Source organism: Anolis carolinensis, unplaced genomic scaffold (assembly GCF_035594765.1).
Source record: "Anolis carolinensis isolate JA03-04 unplaced genomic scaffold, rAnoCar3.1.pri scaffold_10, whole genome shotgun sequence".
Lineage (NCBI taxonomy): Eukaryota > Metazoa > Chordata > Lepidosauria > Squamata > Dactyloidae > Anolis > Anolis carolinensis.
In genome coordinates, this window is record NW_026943821.1 from 6,901,478 (window position 1) to 6,916,739 (window position 15,262).

At 41.8% G+C, this 15,262-nt stretch overlaps 1 long non-coding RNA gene across 1 annotated transcript; it reads right to left on the reverse strand.

The window, feature by feature from the left end:
• Positions 1-375: 375 nt before the first annotated feature.
• On the reverse strand, positions 376-15,141 carry LOC134293841 (uncharacterized). Its single transcript, XR_010000808.1, has 5 exons — positions 14,643-15,141; positions 9,714-9,991; positions 4,417-4,640; positions 3,774-3,853; positions 376-3,381 (listed from the first exon to the last, which is right to left on the reverse strand). It is a non-coding gene; the product is annotated as an uncharacterized LOC134293841 (long non-coding RNA).
• Positions 15,142-15,262: the final 121 nt, after the last annotated feature.

Sequence of the window (15,262 nt, forward strand, 5' to 3'; positions counted from 1 at the left end):
TATTATTATTATTATTATTATTATTATTATTATTATTATTATTATTTTATGACACATTATTATTATTATTATTATTATTATTATTATTATTATTTTATGACACAGCAAACAAGATAGACATGCTGGATTTTGTATCATAAAATCACAAGTCAAACACTTCCCAAGTGTCTAGGACTGTGTGATGTATTATTATTATTATTATTATTATTATTATTATTGTATGGCACAGCAAACAAGACAGACATGCTGGATTTCGTATCACAAAATCACAAGTCGAACACTTCCCAAGTGTCTAGGACCGTGTGATGTATTATTATTATTATTATTATTATTATTATTATTGTATGGCACAGCAAACAAGACAGACATGCTGGATTTCATATCACAAAATCACAAGTCGAACACTTCCCAAGTGTCTAGGACCGTGTGATGTATTATTATTATTATTATTATTATTATTATTATTATTATTATTATTATCATCATCATTATTATGTACATTTACCAAACCTGCATGCTCTGGTGTTCTGTTTGGCGGGCGCCGGGCATGCTTCCAAACAAAAACTTTGCTAGGTCTTACTTTTGGGGGAGGCCTTATATTTAGCAATTCAGCAAAACCTCTACTAGGTCTTATTTTCTGGGGATGTCTTATTTTAGGGGAAACAGGGTAAAACAGTTGTTGGGACATCAAGTCAGCTCTGAGTCATGTTTTTATCTTGGCAAGATGTCTTCAGAAGTGTTTCGTCATCAGTTTCCTCCGAGGTTGAGAGAGTGTGACTCACCCAAGGGTTTCCATGACGGAGGACACATTGATACAGGCACTATAAGACTCAACTTGACAGCGCATTAAAAAACCACTTTGAAAGGTCCTGGGGTGTATTTTGCACACTTTGGTTGGCCCCAAAAGAGAAAAGAAACATTTGATTTGTACAATATCTCCCAGCATGGAGATTCAGGAAAGGTTACAAAAGAAAAACGGTGGAATTTCCTGCAAAGGAGGTACAAAGCCCAGGGATCCGGACAGGAAAAGCAGAGCATGGAAGCCGACAGGTGTGGCTGATAGGAGCACATGGCTCTCTGGCTGCACCTTTGCGCACCTGCAGGTGACAAAGCTCACCTGTCCGCAGTGCAAGGGACAACCCTGCCTTGTTCGAAGGGAGGCACGCCTTCAACCACAATGTTCCCCACCCGCATTGCACAATCGCAGTGGTGTCACCTTCACTGTGCAAAGTGTGGGCCAAAGTTTGCCGACCGGCTCTGTAAAGCGCTGCAATAAAAGACGGCATTCAAGAATCCCTTTCCGCACCCTTTTGCCCTCCCTTGCCTCCGAGGGCTCTTTGCACAAGTCCAGTAGACTCTCACTTAACAAACTCAAGCAAACAGCAAATAATAATGTTTTTAAAAAAATCAAATAAATAATATTTTAAATAAAACTGCTTTTATATAAAGGCCTTGTCTACACTGCCATATAATCCAGTTTCTGAATCCAGATTATTTGCTTTGAACTGGATTATATGGTAGTATAGCTCCTGCCTAAGGTAAGTTTGTCTTTGGGTTGCTGTATGGCCATGTTCCAGAAGCATTCTCTCCTGATGTTTTGCCCACATCTATGGCAGGCATCGTCAGAGGTTGTGAGGTATGCCATAGATACCCTGCCATAGACGTGGGCGAAACGTCAGGAGAGAATACTTCTGGAACATGGCCACACAGCCCAAAAGACATACAACAACCCTGTGATCCCGGCCATGAAAGCCTTCGACAACACAAGGCAATGGAAATAGGGTTGTTGTATGTCTTTCGGGCTGTATGGCCATGTTCCAGAAGCATTCTCTCCTGACGTTTTGCCGACATCTATGGCAGGCATTGTCAGAGGTTGTGAGGTCTGTAGGAAACTAGGCAAGTGGGGTTTATATATCTGTGGAATGTCCAGTAAATAAAGAATAACACCAAACACATGGAAATTCCAGATATGAAACTATCAGGGCCCCCTAACACCTCCCAACAAAGGATTCCCCCAGGAAGGAAGCAATTTTGAAGTTGCAAGGCTTTTCAATGCTAATCAAGGTGGCCAATAGCAACATTCACACTTGCCTCCAACAGACAAGAGTGCTTTCTCCCACCCTGAACATTATTCCGCAGATATATAAACCCCACTTGCCTAGTTTCCAACACCTCTGAGGATGCCTCCCATAGATGTGGGTGAAACATCAGGAGAGAATGCTTCTGGATTATGGCCATACAGCCTGGAAAACTCACAGAAACCCAGTGATTCTGGCCATGAAAGCCTTCGACAAGTTTGTTTTTATTTGTACTCATTTGCTTTGAACAACTGTGTTTCAGTGTTGATATCAAGACAGTGCTTATGGTTTAGTATAGTATTGGGTATAGTATTTGGTCTATTTTTAATAGGAACTCTCAAGCAGCCAGAAACTACCTCTATCCAGCATATAATATCCTTGTAGGGCCCTGGTGGCACATTGTGTTAAAGCGCTGAGCTGCTGAACTTGCGGACCAAAAGGTCCCAGGTTCAAATCCCGGGAACGGAATGACTGCCTGCTGTTAGCCCCAGCTCCTGCCAACCTAGCAGTTCGAAAACATGCCAATGTGAGTAGATCAATAGGTACCGCTCCGGCGGGAAGGTAACGGCGCTCCATGCAGTCATGCCTATGGCCACATGATCTTGGAGGTGTCTACGGACAACGCCGGCTCTTTGGCTTAGAAATGGAGATGAGCACCAACCCCCAGAGTCAGACATGACTGGACATAACATCAGGGGAAACCTTTACCTCCTAAGATGTATTCCAATGCTCAAAACCACTTCACTATGCTGCCATTATCCCTGATGCTCCAAGAAAGGAAACCTCCATATGTGTCTCATCTTTGCCCCGAACTGTGGCAATGTCTCCTCTTCTGTAGGTTTTTTTTTAATAGAGGCTGGTTGGCCATCTGTCGGGACGGCTTTAACTGGATGGCCTTTGGGGGTCTCTTCCAACTTCATTATTCAACGTGTATTATAATGTGAAGTATTCAAACAACTCATTCTCTGACTCCTGTCTTGGATGCATTCCTCATTTGCAGGGGAGGTTTGTGCCCATTTCCAGGTCCCAAGGTCTCAATGGAAACTGCATCATAACCCGTGGGAGAAAACGCTACACTCCTTTACAGAAAATGAGAAAACGAACCAACGGGCTACTCCATCCTGGCTATGACTGCCTTGAGGTTTCTTTTGCACTTTTTGTGCGATGGGAAAGCTCTCTAGGGATTTGTCTCCAACATTTGTAGCAAGGTTGAAGGACGGGGTCATCTTCTTCTGACCCTGTGCCACCTTTTGGAGGCCGTTGTGTTCCTTTGTTGGTGGATTTTTGCCGTCTGGAACCGAGCCTGGTGTAGGAGGAGAGAAAAAGCAAGGAGAGGTTGGCCAACTGGAACGAGGCCTCTCCTAATGCTTGGAGGGCTTGCTGCAAGGAAAGGACCTCATGGCTTTGCATGGGAGGCCTCCTGGGCCCCGTCCAAGCCAAATATCGTATATACTCGAGTATAAGCCAACCCAAATATAAGCCGAGGCACCTAATTTTACCACAAAAAAACTGGGAAAACATTGACTCCAGTATAAGATGAGATACCAATTAAATTACATTAATTGAGGCATCAGTAATTTAAATGTTTTTGAATCTTTACATCAAACTGTAATTTAAGATATGACTGTTCAACTCTGATTAACTCCGGTGGCCTAGGGGATAAAAACCTCATGGCTTGAAGGTTGGGTTACTAACCTGAAAGCTGCCAGGCTCGAATCCCACCTGGGGAGAGTGCGGATGAGCTCCCTCTTTCAGCTCCAGCTCCATTAGTTTGCCTAATAAATGTAATTATTAATAAATGTATTATTATTATTATATAACTAGCTGTGCATTGCTGTGGCGAAGTATGGTGGTATGGGAAATAAAGTATTGAAGAATTGGTGGTAGTTAAGGTAAAGGGTAAAGGTTTTCCCCTGACATTAAGTCCATTATAAATGGGTTATATAGCAGTGTGGAAGGGCCTTGAGTCTACACTGCCATATAATCCAGTTTAAATCAGATAATCTGTATCTTATAGGCAGTGTGGAAGAGGCCTAAGTGAGGCCTAACTCTGCCTGTCCCCTGGGCTGAGTGGGTTGCTAGGAGACCAAGTTGGCGGAGCTTAGCCTTCTAACTGGCAGCAATTGGATAAAAACAATTATTCCTCTCCCTCTAATTAGGACTTTATTTTTCTTTTCTTTTTGTTGTATGAACGTAGAGGCATGGATGAGGGGTTGTGCTGCCAAGTTTAGTGTTTCTGGGATGTGTAGTTTTGTTGTTTTGTCCTAGGCCGAAATTTCATTACCCTTTTATATATATAGATAATAATAATAACAACAACAACAAATACAATGCTCACCTAGATGCTTTCCCCCGGTGGCACAGTGGGTTAAAGTCTTGTGACCTGAAGGTTGCTGGTTTGAATCCAACCCAGGGAGAGCGCGGATGAGCTCCCTCTGTCAGCTCCAGCTCCATGCGGGGACATAAGAGAAGCCTCCCACAAAGATGGTAAAACATCAAAACCTCCAGGCGTCCCCTGGGCAATATCCTTGCAGGCGGCCAATTCTCTCACTCCGGTTGCTCCTGACATGAAAAAAAAACAAACTCTGATTAAATCATTATTTTCATCTTCTTCAATGTAAATGTGCTTATGTATCCTTTTAATAATAATAGAGTGAAATAATAAATGTGATAATAATAATAAATGCAGTAAAATAATAAATGTAATGATAGAGTAAAATAATAAATGTATTATTAATAATAAAAAATAGAGTAAAATAAATGTAAAAGTAACAATAGAGTAAAATAATAAATGTAATAATAATGATTAATAGAGTAAAATAATAAATGTAACAATACCAATAATAATAGAGAAAAATAATAAATATACCATATATACTTGAGTATACATGAGGAGCCCCAGTGGCGAAGTGCGTTAAAGCACTGAGCTGGAGACCGAAAGGTCCCAGGTTCAAACCCCGGGAGCGGTGTGAGCAGCCGCTGTTAGCTCCAGCTCCTGCCAACCTATCAGTTCGAAAACATGCCAATGTGAGTAGATCAATAGGTAGATCCAGAGGGTAGCGCTCCAGAGGGTAGCGGCGCACCATGCAGTCATGCCAGTGGCCACATGATCTTGGAGGTGTCTACGGACAACGCCGGCTCTTTGGCTTAGAAATAGAGATGAGCACCAAGCCCCAGAGTCAGACATGACTGGACTTAACGTCAGGGGAAACCTTTACCTTTACCTTATACTTTAGTATAAGCCAACCTGAATACAAGCCCACCAGGACCCTCACCTGAGTATAAGCCGAGGAGGTTTTTTTTCAGTCCTAAAAAAGGGCTGGAAAACTAGGCTTATACTTGAGTATATACAGTATTTAAAAAAGCCTGTGCAGGAGGAGAAGTGGAGTTTCAGAATGACAATCCTCCCAGCATTTTGAATTAAAACCGGGACACACGTGGCCAAGCAACATCAGAGTGTGGTCAAGTTATTCAAGAGGAAGGACAAACAAGCTAGGAGAGGCTGCCACCGGTTGCTTTTGCCTAAATCCATAGGGAAGGGCAATAACACTGTAACACAATTTTTGTTCCTGGGTTAGGTAACAATATACAGTAGAGTCTCGCTTATCCAATGTAAACGGGCCAGCAGAATGTTGGATAAGCGAATATGTTGGATAATAAGGAGAGATTAAGGAAAAGCCTATTAAACATCAAATTAGGTTATGATTTTACAAATTAAGTACCAAAACATCACGTTATACAACAAATTTGACAGAAAAAGTAGTTCAATACGCAGTAATGTTATGTTGTAATTACTGTATTTACGAATTTAGCACCAAAATATCATGATATATTGAAAACATTGACTACAAAAATGCGTTGGATAATCCAGAACGTTGGATAAGCGAGTGTTGGATAAGTGAGGCTTTACTGTAACTTTAAAAAGGGAAAGATTATTTCAAAAAGTGTTCTGGGCACCGGAAGCTGCTGCTGGGCTCCTCCAGATCTCTGGACATTCGCAAAACAGGTATTTGCCAAATAAAGGGTTCTTGCCAGCTGCGGCTTGCTCATGCTGTGGATCCCAGAAGAGAATTTGATATATTTTGACAAGGGGGGGGGGGGTGGCGTGTTCAACAACACTTTCAAACCAGGAATAGTTTTTTCTTCTTCAAATTTTCCTACATAGTGTAATCTACACCCTTCTGTCGTTTTCCCTTCCCCATTGATTCAATTGAATGCACTTAGCACTAAATGGAGGAAGAGGGAAAGTGGGATGAGAGAGAGGAACTGGGACATTTAGCAAGTGGGATGATGGAAAATTAATTGGGGCTGTCCTTGCCAAATTGGGACAGAAGGCGGTATGAGAATTGTCCAAAGTTTGCGATTGGAAGCTGGTCTTTCTACCTCCTTTTGTGAAAAGTCAAGGGGAACTTTTGCAGAAAGGAAGAAAGTTTGCAAAGGAGAGGAAGTGGAAAATGGAAGCAAAAAAAGGATGGGGCGTGGGAGGTTTTCACCACAGCTGCAAAGGGAAGGGACTGGTAGTAGGAAGTGTGTATAACAGGGGTCCCCAAACTAAGGCCCGGGGGCTGGATGCGGCCCATCGAAGCTATCTATCCAGCCCGCACGGCACAAGGGCAGAAGGGGGTTGGGCTAAATGACCCAAGGGGTCTCTTCTTCTCTTACAACCCTTATTATTATTATTATTATTATTATTATTATTAACATTGTGGCTGGGTGGCCATCTGCCAGGGGTGCTTTGCTTGTGCTTTTGGTGCACAAAGGCAGAAGAGGGTCGGATTCAATGGCCCAAGGGATCTCTTCCAACCCTCTTTATTATTATTATTATTATTATTATTATTGACATTGAGGCTGGGTGGCCATCTGCCAGGGGTGCTTTGCTTGTGCTTTTGGTGCACAAAGGCAGAAGGGGGTTGGACTCAATGGCCCAAGGGATCTCTTCCAACCCTCTTTATTATTATTATTATTATTATTATTATTATTATTATTATTATTATTATTATTATTATTATTGACATTGAGGCTGGGTGGCCATCTGTCAGGAGTGCTTTGCTTGCACTTTTGGTGCACAAAAGCAGAAGGGGGTTGGACTAAATGGCCCAAGGGGTCTCTTCCAACCCTCTTTATTATTATTATTTTATTATGACACAGCAAACAAGATAGATATGCTGGATTTCGTATCACAAAATCACAAATCGAACACTTCCCAAGTGTCTAGGACTGTGATGTATTTTTGGATGATGCATGTATATAATAATAATAATAATAATAATAATAATTATTATTATTATTATTATTATTATTAACATTGAGGCTGGGTGGCCATCTGTCAGGGGTGCTTTGCTTGTGCTTTCAGTGCACAAAGACAGAAGGGGAATGGACTCAATGGCCCAAAGGGTCTCTTTCAACTCTCTTTTTTATTAGTGTTGTTGTTGTTATTATTATTATTATTGCTCGGTGGGCAACTATAGTCCGGCCCTCCAACGGTCCAAAGAATCGTAAACTGGCCCCGTTTAAAATGTTTGGGGACCCCTGTTGTATACATTTCATTGTATGAATGTATATGAGAGAGAGCACATAAGAACAAGCACATACACAGAGAGAGCTATAGGAATGCACAAAGAATACCCAAAGCAGCCTTTGAAGTGAGTCAGTATTAGTCTGCCTGACTCAGTGATCAGTCCTCCACCCTTCCCACTTTCGCAATAGGCTGGATTAAAAATCCCATCACCCAAAATCAGCAAAATATGGAAACTTGGCTATGGGATTTGTAGTCTGATCCATTTGCAGGGAGGGGTATCTTGTAGACATGTCCAAAAAATCGTTTTGAATCGTATATCGGATTTATTTCGGATTGTTCTCGCTTTTTGATACGCATTCCGAGACATTGTCTCACAGCGTAACCAGCAATGTAATTCGAACCATTGTTGGCCCATTCTCTAATTGTCTCTTAATGTTTCGTTAATTTTTCCCCCCAAATTTTTTAAAATATATATATTTTAAAATATTTTAAAAATGTTTTTGTTTCTGCAACCTGCCTTGAATGGGAGCTTAGCACAGCCTAACTGGGCTGCCACTCCCCAGCCAATCAGAAGCTTCCACGATGGACGCAAAGGTGAGGGCTAGGGTCCTCTGCGTCCCTGTTGAAGATTGCCATAAAAGCCCCTTGTGTAGCCCAGGTGAGCCATTCTGGGCTGGGCTTTTTTTTTTTTTTTTTTTTTTTGGCGATTGCGCATGCGCATCCACCATTTTAGAAACATTTAGAATCATTACGAATTTTTGGAAATATCCGAAATTTTTGGGTGAAAAAAAATCGGAAATACTTTCTATATCGAAGCGCCAACGCCCCCTACTTTAGAAACGAGAATTTAAACATCTTTTTCATCGATCGGACATGCCTAGTATCTTGCATCATGGTAAGCTGGTTTGTTCTAGGTCCTAGAAAGTAATAATTTTAGTACAGGATGAGAAGGTATGTCCTTCCATGTGTCTGTATGTGTCTGGGGGTTTCTAGTAATTTAAAAAATGGAGTGTTGCATGAACCCTAGCATTTATTTTTTGCAAGGGAAGAGGCTGGGAACAAACCATCTCCATTTGGAATCACTGAATGAATCGCAGGTAAGAACCTACCTATTAGGTCAACGTTTGGTGACCTCGGCTTCCACCTGTATAGCCCCAAAGGCTACTACCCTGTTCCCCCAAAAATAAGACATCCCCGGAAAATAAGACCTAGTAGAGGTTTTTCTGAATTGCTAAATATAAGGCCTCCCCTAAAAGTAAGACCTAGCAAAGTTCTTGTTTGGAAACATGCCCATCGAACAGAACACCAGAGCATGCAGGATTGGTAAATGTATGTATCATAGAGTGTTGTACATGGAAATAATGGTAATAACAAGAAATTCTTGATAGGATTCACAGTTTGTCTGGTTATGCTGGTTTGTGATGACAACTACTGTACAGTATATAATGTTCATTTTTTGTTCAACAACAAATGTGAATTCTTCTTCATGGAAAAATAAGACATCCCCTGAAAATAAGACCTAGCACATCTTTGGGAGCAAAAAATAATATAAGACACTGTCTTATTTTCGGGGAAACACGGTAGCCATCACTGCTGTCCTCAATAAACCTGATCTCAGCCTTGACCTCCTCTGCTGCTTGAAAATATTAACCCTGCTGAACTCTGCAGAGTTCATTTTAAGGATTACAGATTGCACTGAACGTAGGCCAGCTTTGGACGCTTACAAAAGGCCTTGTGGGGCATTTTCCCCAACACTCTCAGTGTCATCTATGGCCACATTGGCATAGTTGGCAGCTCCATTACCTTGTGAGCAAAGTTGCCTCTTGTGAGCTCCTGCTCTGTTTGTAAAAAGCAATTGCCTTGAGGGCGAATTTAATAAAAAAAAAAAGCTGCTGAACAGGTTAAGTGCAGTTAATGTTCTACGGCCATCAAAGCTTTCAACTGCTGCCCTGCCTGAGATCAAGTTTGCTCAGTCAGCTAATCTTTGAACTTGGAGAGGGAGAAGCAGAGGGCAAGGTGCCAGGGATCATCGATCATGGGGTCATGGCGGAAGGCAGCAAGGCAGTGCACTTTCCCCTCTTCCTCCCTCCCTTCCAGCTGCTGAAATTCAGAAATACCTTTGAACTGGTGGAATGCGGTTTCGACACAGCAGCCATTGCGTTGCAACAGCAGAAACGTTTTCACCATGGAGGCATCTACATTGTAGATTTAATGCAGTTTGACACCACTGGGACCGAAGTACAAATAATCTGCCCTTGGAGGAAGATGCTTGCTGTATCTCTGATTAGCTGGAAATCTGGCTTCTGATGAGGCTTCATCCTTCTTCCTCTTCTTATATCATAATCATCTCCTTTCAATCAGCTGTCACAGATCCGACTGGATTATTCAATAGCTCCTGCATAGGAGAATTAGGAATTATGCTGTCAAAGGCTTTAATGGCTGGAATCATAGGGTTGCTCTGTGTTTTCCGGGCTGTATGGCCATGTTCCAGAAGCATTCTCTCCTGATGTTTCGCGCACATCTATGGCAGGCATCCTCAGAGGTTGCGAGGTCTGTTGGAAACTAGGCAAACGGGGTTTATATATCTGTGGAATGTCCAGGGTGGGAGAAAAAACTGTTGACTGCTTGAGGCAACTGTGAATGTTGCAATTGGCCAGCTTGTTTAATACTGAATGGCCTTGCAGCTTCAGCCATGAAAATGAACAAAATCTGGCAACCAATATTAAAAAACTATAAATAAGGAACAACGCCCAGAAAACAGAGGAATTCCAGACATGAAACAATCAGGGCCAGCTAACAGCTCCCAACAACGGATTCCCCCAGGCAGGAAGCAGCCAGGCCTTGACGTTGCAAGGCCCTTCAATGCTAATCAAGGTGGCAAAACGACAGGAGAGAATGCTCCTGGAACATGGTCATACAGCCCGGAAAACTCACAGCAACCTAGAATTAGGAGTTCACACATAAATATAGCAACACAAAAGCTCAGTTATATTTATGCACCGTCTCAAACATTTGGGGGATGTGAGAGCAGGCAGGGGGCTCATCTATACTAAAGAATTAATGCACTTTAACTCCACTTTCACTGCCCTGGCTCAACACTATGAAATCCTGGGGTTTGTAGTTTACTTGGGCACCAGCATTCCTTGGCACAGAAGGTAAGAATTGTAGCATGTGTTTTACTTGTATCTTGTGATATGTATTGTAATGGTCTTGTGCCCTATCCCTCTGTTTTAACCAAGCTGCAAGGATAGGCAGGTAATACATTATTATTATTATTATTATTATTATTATTATTATTATTATTATTATTATTTTATTGTATGACACAGCAAACAAGATAGATATGCTGGATTTCGTATCACAAAAATCACAAGTCGAACACTTCCCAAGTGTCTAGGACTGTGTGATGTATTTTCGGATGATGCGTGCAGATCCCAGTAGGGTGGCCTTTTGCAGTTGGCAGATCGTGATTTTGTCAATGTCTATTGTTTCCAAATGCCGCCTGAGATCTTTTGGCATGGCACCCAATGTGCCGATCACCACCGGGACCACCTGCACTGGTTTCTGCCAGAGTCTTTGAAGTTCAATCTTGAGGTCCTGATAGTGGCTGAGATTTTCCTGTTGTTTTTTGTCAATGCGACTGTCACCTGGGATGGCGACATCAATGATCCAAACCTTTTTCTTTTCCAGAACTGTGATGTCTGGTGTGTTGTGTTCCAGAACTTTGTCAGTCTGGATTCGGAAGTCCCACAGTATCTTTGCATGCTCATTTTCCAATACCTTTGCAGGTTTGTGATCCCACAAGTTCTTTACTGCTGGGAGGTGGTACTTGAGGCATAAGTTCCAATGAATCATTTGGGCCACATAGTTGTGCCTCTGTTTGTAGTCTGTCTGTGCGATTTTCTTACAGCAGCTGAGGATATGATCAATGGTTTCGTCGGTTTCCTTGCACAAAACTCCTCAAAGCACAGCAGACAAAAAATCAGTACAAGAATACCGCACTACAAACTAGAGCTGACAGCTGGCACAACAAAACATTGCATGGAAAGTTCCTTGACAAAATTGAAGGAAAAGCTGACAAGGAGAAGACCTGGCTCTGGCTCACGAATGGGACCCTGAAGAAGGAGACAGAAGGCCTGATCCTTGCAGCCCAGGAGCAAGCCATCAGAACAAATGCAATTAAGGCCAAGACCGAAAAATCAGTTGATGACCCAAAATACAGATTATTATTGTTATTATTATTACTATTTCTAACACTACTACAACTCTCAGGATTCCATAGCAATTAAAGTGGTGCCTAATAGCATTTATTCAACACTGTAGATACACCCTATGTCTAATTTAAAAAAAAACCTCTAGGACTGTGTAAATCACAGCTTCTATCTTCAGTGGTGTTGAACGTTCTGAAATTTGTGCATTAACCGCACACATTGTGTACAACTGGACCACAGTTCCCAGAACCCCCAGCTAGCCTGGTAGGGGATTCTGGGAGGTGTAAACTCTCAAAGTTAAATCCCTCAACCTCCTGTTCTTAACCACCCCAAAACCCACAAGATATGAGAGCGGAAAATTTGATACGAGTCACCAGCCTTCGGCGCCAAGAGGGTCAGTGGAGAATAATTCATTGGCTGCTTCCTCCCTCTTTAACCGCAAAGCCGGAGAGATTGTACTTTTCCTAGGAAGCCTGTAATGACTAGCTGCAACCGCAGCTGCAAGAAGCTTTTTACCAGGCACAGAACATAGAGGCAGTTGCAAAAACCAACAGCTTCACACACTTCAGTTTTTTTTTGGTGAGGTTTGGAAACGTTTCCACAATCCAAGTGTCTCCAAACAACAGGACTGGGAACACAAGTTAAGAAAGCCTCCACTATCCATTTCCCTCCCACACATCCTATGAATCATGACAGCAAATGCTTACGCTGATCTAGTGACAAACAAGTGTGGAAAGGCAGTCAACCTTGTTTTTTTAAAAATACTTTTTAGTAAGATTTCTTTTATAATACAATAATAATATAATAGTAATAAAGAAGAAAAAGGAAAAGGAAAAAAGAAACGAGAAAAAGAAAGATTAATATATAGATATGAAAAAAGGGACATAAATAGAACAGATTTAAGACTGCAAGTTAGAGTATCTATTTTGCTATGTGTATTACCTACACTAAATTGTGTATATTCTGGAAAAAAATAATTAAAATTCTTGTTATTATTGTTATAGTTACTTAATTGCAGTATATAGAAGAATATATATATATACTAGCTGTGCCCGGCCACGCATTGCTGTGGCGAAGTATGGTGGTATGGGAAATAAAGTATAGAGGAATTGGTGGTAGTTAAGGTAAAGGGTAAAGGTTTTACCTTACATTTATATAGTTGTGTGGAAGGTCCTTGAGTCTACACTGCCATATAATCCAGTTCAAATCAGATAATCTGTATTTTATAGGCAGTGTGGAAGAGGCCTAAGTGTGGCCTAACTCTGCCTGTCCCCTGGGCTGAGTGGGTTGCTAGGAGACCAAATGGGTGGAGCTTAGCCTTCTAACTGGCAGCAATTGGATAAAAACAATTATTCCTCTCCCTCTAATTAGGACTTTATTTTTCTTTTCTTTTTGTTGTATGAACGTAGAGGCATGGATGAGGGGTTGTGCTGCCAAGTATAGTGTTTCTGGGATGTGTAGTTTTGTTGTTTTGTCCTAGGCCGAAATTTCATTACCCTTTTATATATATAGATATAGATATATAGCGCATAGGCGAAGAAGAAATTGAAATATAAACATAGGTTAAACTTATCAGGATGGAAAAACGATGTTACATAGAAAAATGAGTGGTTGTTTTGACTTCCTGGTATCTTCCAGAGGTCTGTTCCTTTTCTATTTTTCTGTTCTATTCTTGTTTCTTTTCTCCCTTTCTTCCCCTTTGTTTTTGTACATAGTTTTGTTTTTACGAATAGTTCTTATCATATCAATATTTTTTTATTCTTTAACATGAGATATTCATTTACTTGTTTCCAGTTGGTTTCCTTTATTTTCATTCCTTTATTCTTAGTCATGAGAAAGGTGAGCCTATCCACATTTCTAATTTCTAAGATTTTTGTAATCCAGGTTTCTTCATCAGGTATATCTTGATTTTTCCATAACTTAGCATAACACAGTCTTGCGGCTGTGGTCAGTAAGAATAACAGTTTGTCTGTATTTTTTTCCATCTTTATTTCATGTATTCCAAGTAGAAATGTTTCTGGTTTCCATGGTATAGCAATTTTTAGAATCTTCTGAAGCTCCTTATGTATTGTTTTCCAGAATTTTTTTTGCCTTTTCACATGTCCACCATATGTGGAAATATGTTCCTTCTCTCTGCTTGCATTTCCAGCAGCTTGTGTTGGTATTCTTGTAACATTTTCCCAGTTTTTTTGGTGTCATATACCATCTGTATGCAGATTTAATCCAATTTTCTTTTAGATCTATTGAGTATGTATAGGCAGTCAACCTTGTTTTGAGGTAGGCAAGCAGCACCTAGCAACAACCAATCTGCTTCCCTCCCTGTCGTTCCAAGTCAGGACACAGGGCCACTTTACCTAGCAACAGCTAATCCGCTTCCCTTCTTCTTTTCCAGTCATATGACACAGGGCCACTTCAGCTAGCAACAGCCAATCCGCTTCCCTTCCTTTTTTTTGCAGTCACGACACAAGGCCACTTCACCTAGCAACAGCCAAACCACTTCCTTTCTTTCCCAATCACATGGCCACTTCAATCTTCCTTTTCTTTCACTGTCAAATGACAAAGGGCCACTTCACCTAGCAATAGAAACAGTAACTCTGCCCTTTCTTTCCCAGTGACATCATAGAGGGTGACTTCACCTAGCAACAGCCAATATGCTTCCCTCTTTCTTTTGCAGTCACATGAAAAAGGGCCACTTCACCTCGTAATAGCAACAGTCACTCTGCTTGCAGTCACCCTTTCTTTCCCAGTCATATGACACAGAGCTACTTCACCTAGCAACAGCCAATCCGCTTCCCTCCCTTTCTTTCCCAGTTATATCACACAGGGCCACTTCACCTAGCAAGTGCCAATCCACTCCCCTTAGTTGACGTAGACTGGTTGTGGGCGGGAGCTTCTTGCCTTTTGAATGACAACGGAAACACTCAAAGGCCCTTTGCTGCAAACCGAAAAGGGGCAAATGACGTCGGGTTGACCAATCAAAATAAAGGCCAGGGATTCTGTGTCCAATGGGGCTCAGCAATCGGAGTGACAGGCAACACATCTCGCCAATACAATTCAGGCGAGGAGACAAAGCCGCCCCCGCCCTTTCCTTTGAGAATAAAATATGAAAGGAGTTCGTTGAGACGTCAACCAATGAGATTTCAAATTTTAATGATGGGCAATATTGATGAGCCAATAAGAGAACAGAAAGGAGCTGCAGCGTTTCGCGTGAACCAACGGTTATCTGGAGAAGAAAGGGGGAGCTGCAATGCGGTGGGGCGGGATGCAGGCTAGAGGGACGTTTACTTCAGCCAGTGATTTTGAAGAGGCGCGGCGAGAGGCCAATGAGAAGCGGGAAATGGCTCGACAAGCAGGCGCTGAAGCGAATAGACTTGAAGGCGGGAGACACCCCGAGCCAATGGCGTCGGAGGGCGGGACGATGTTAGGTATAGATGGGCTTCGGGCCAATAAGCGTG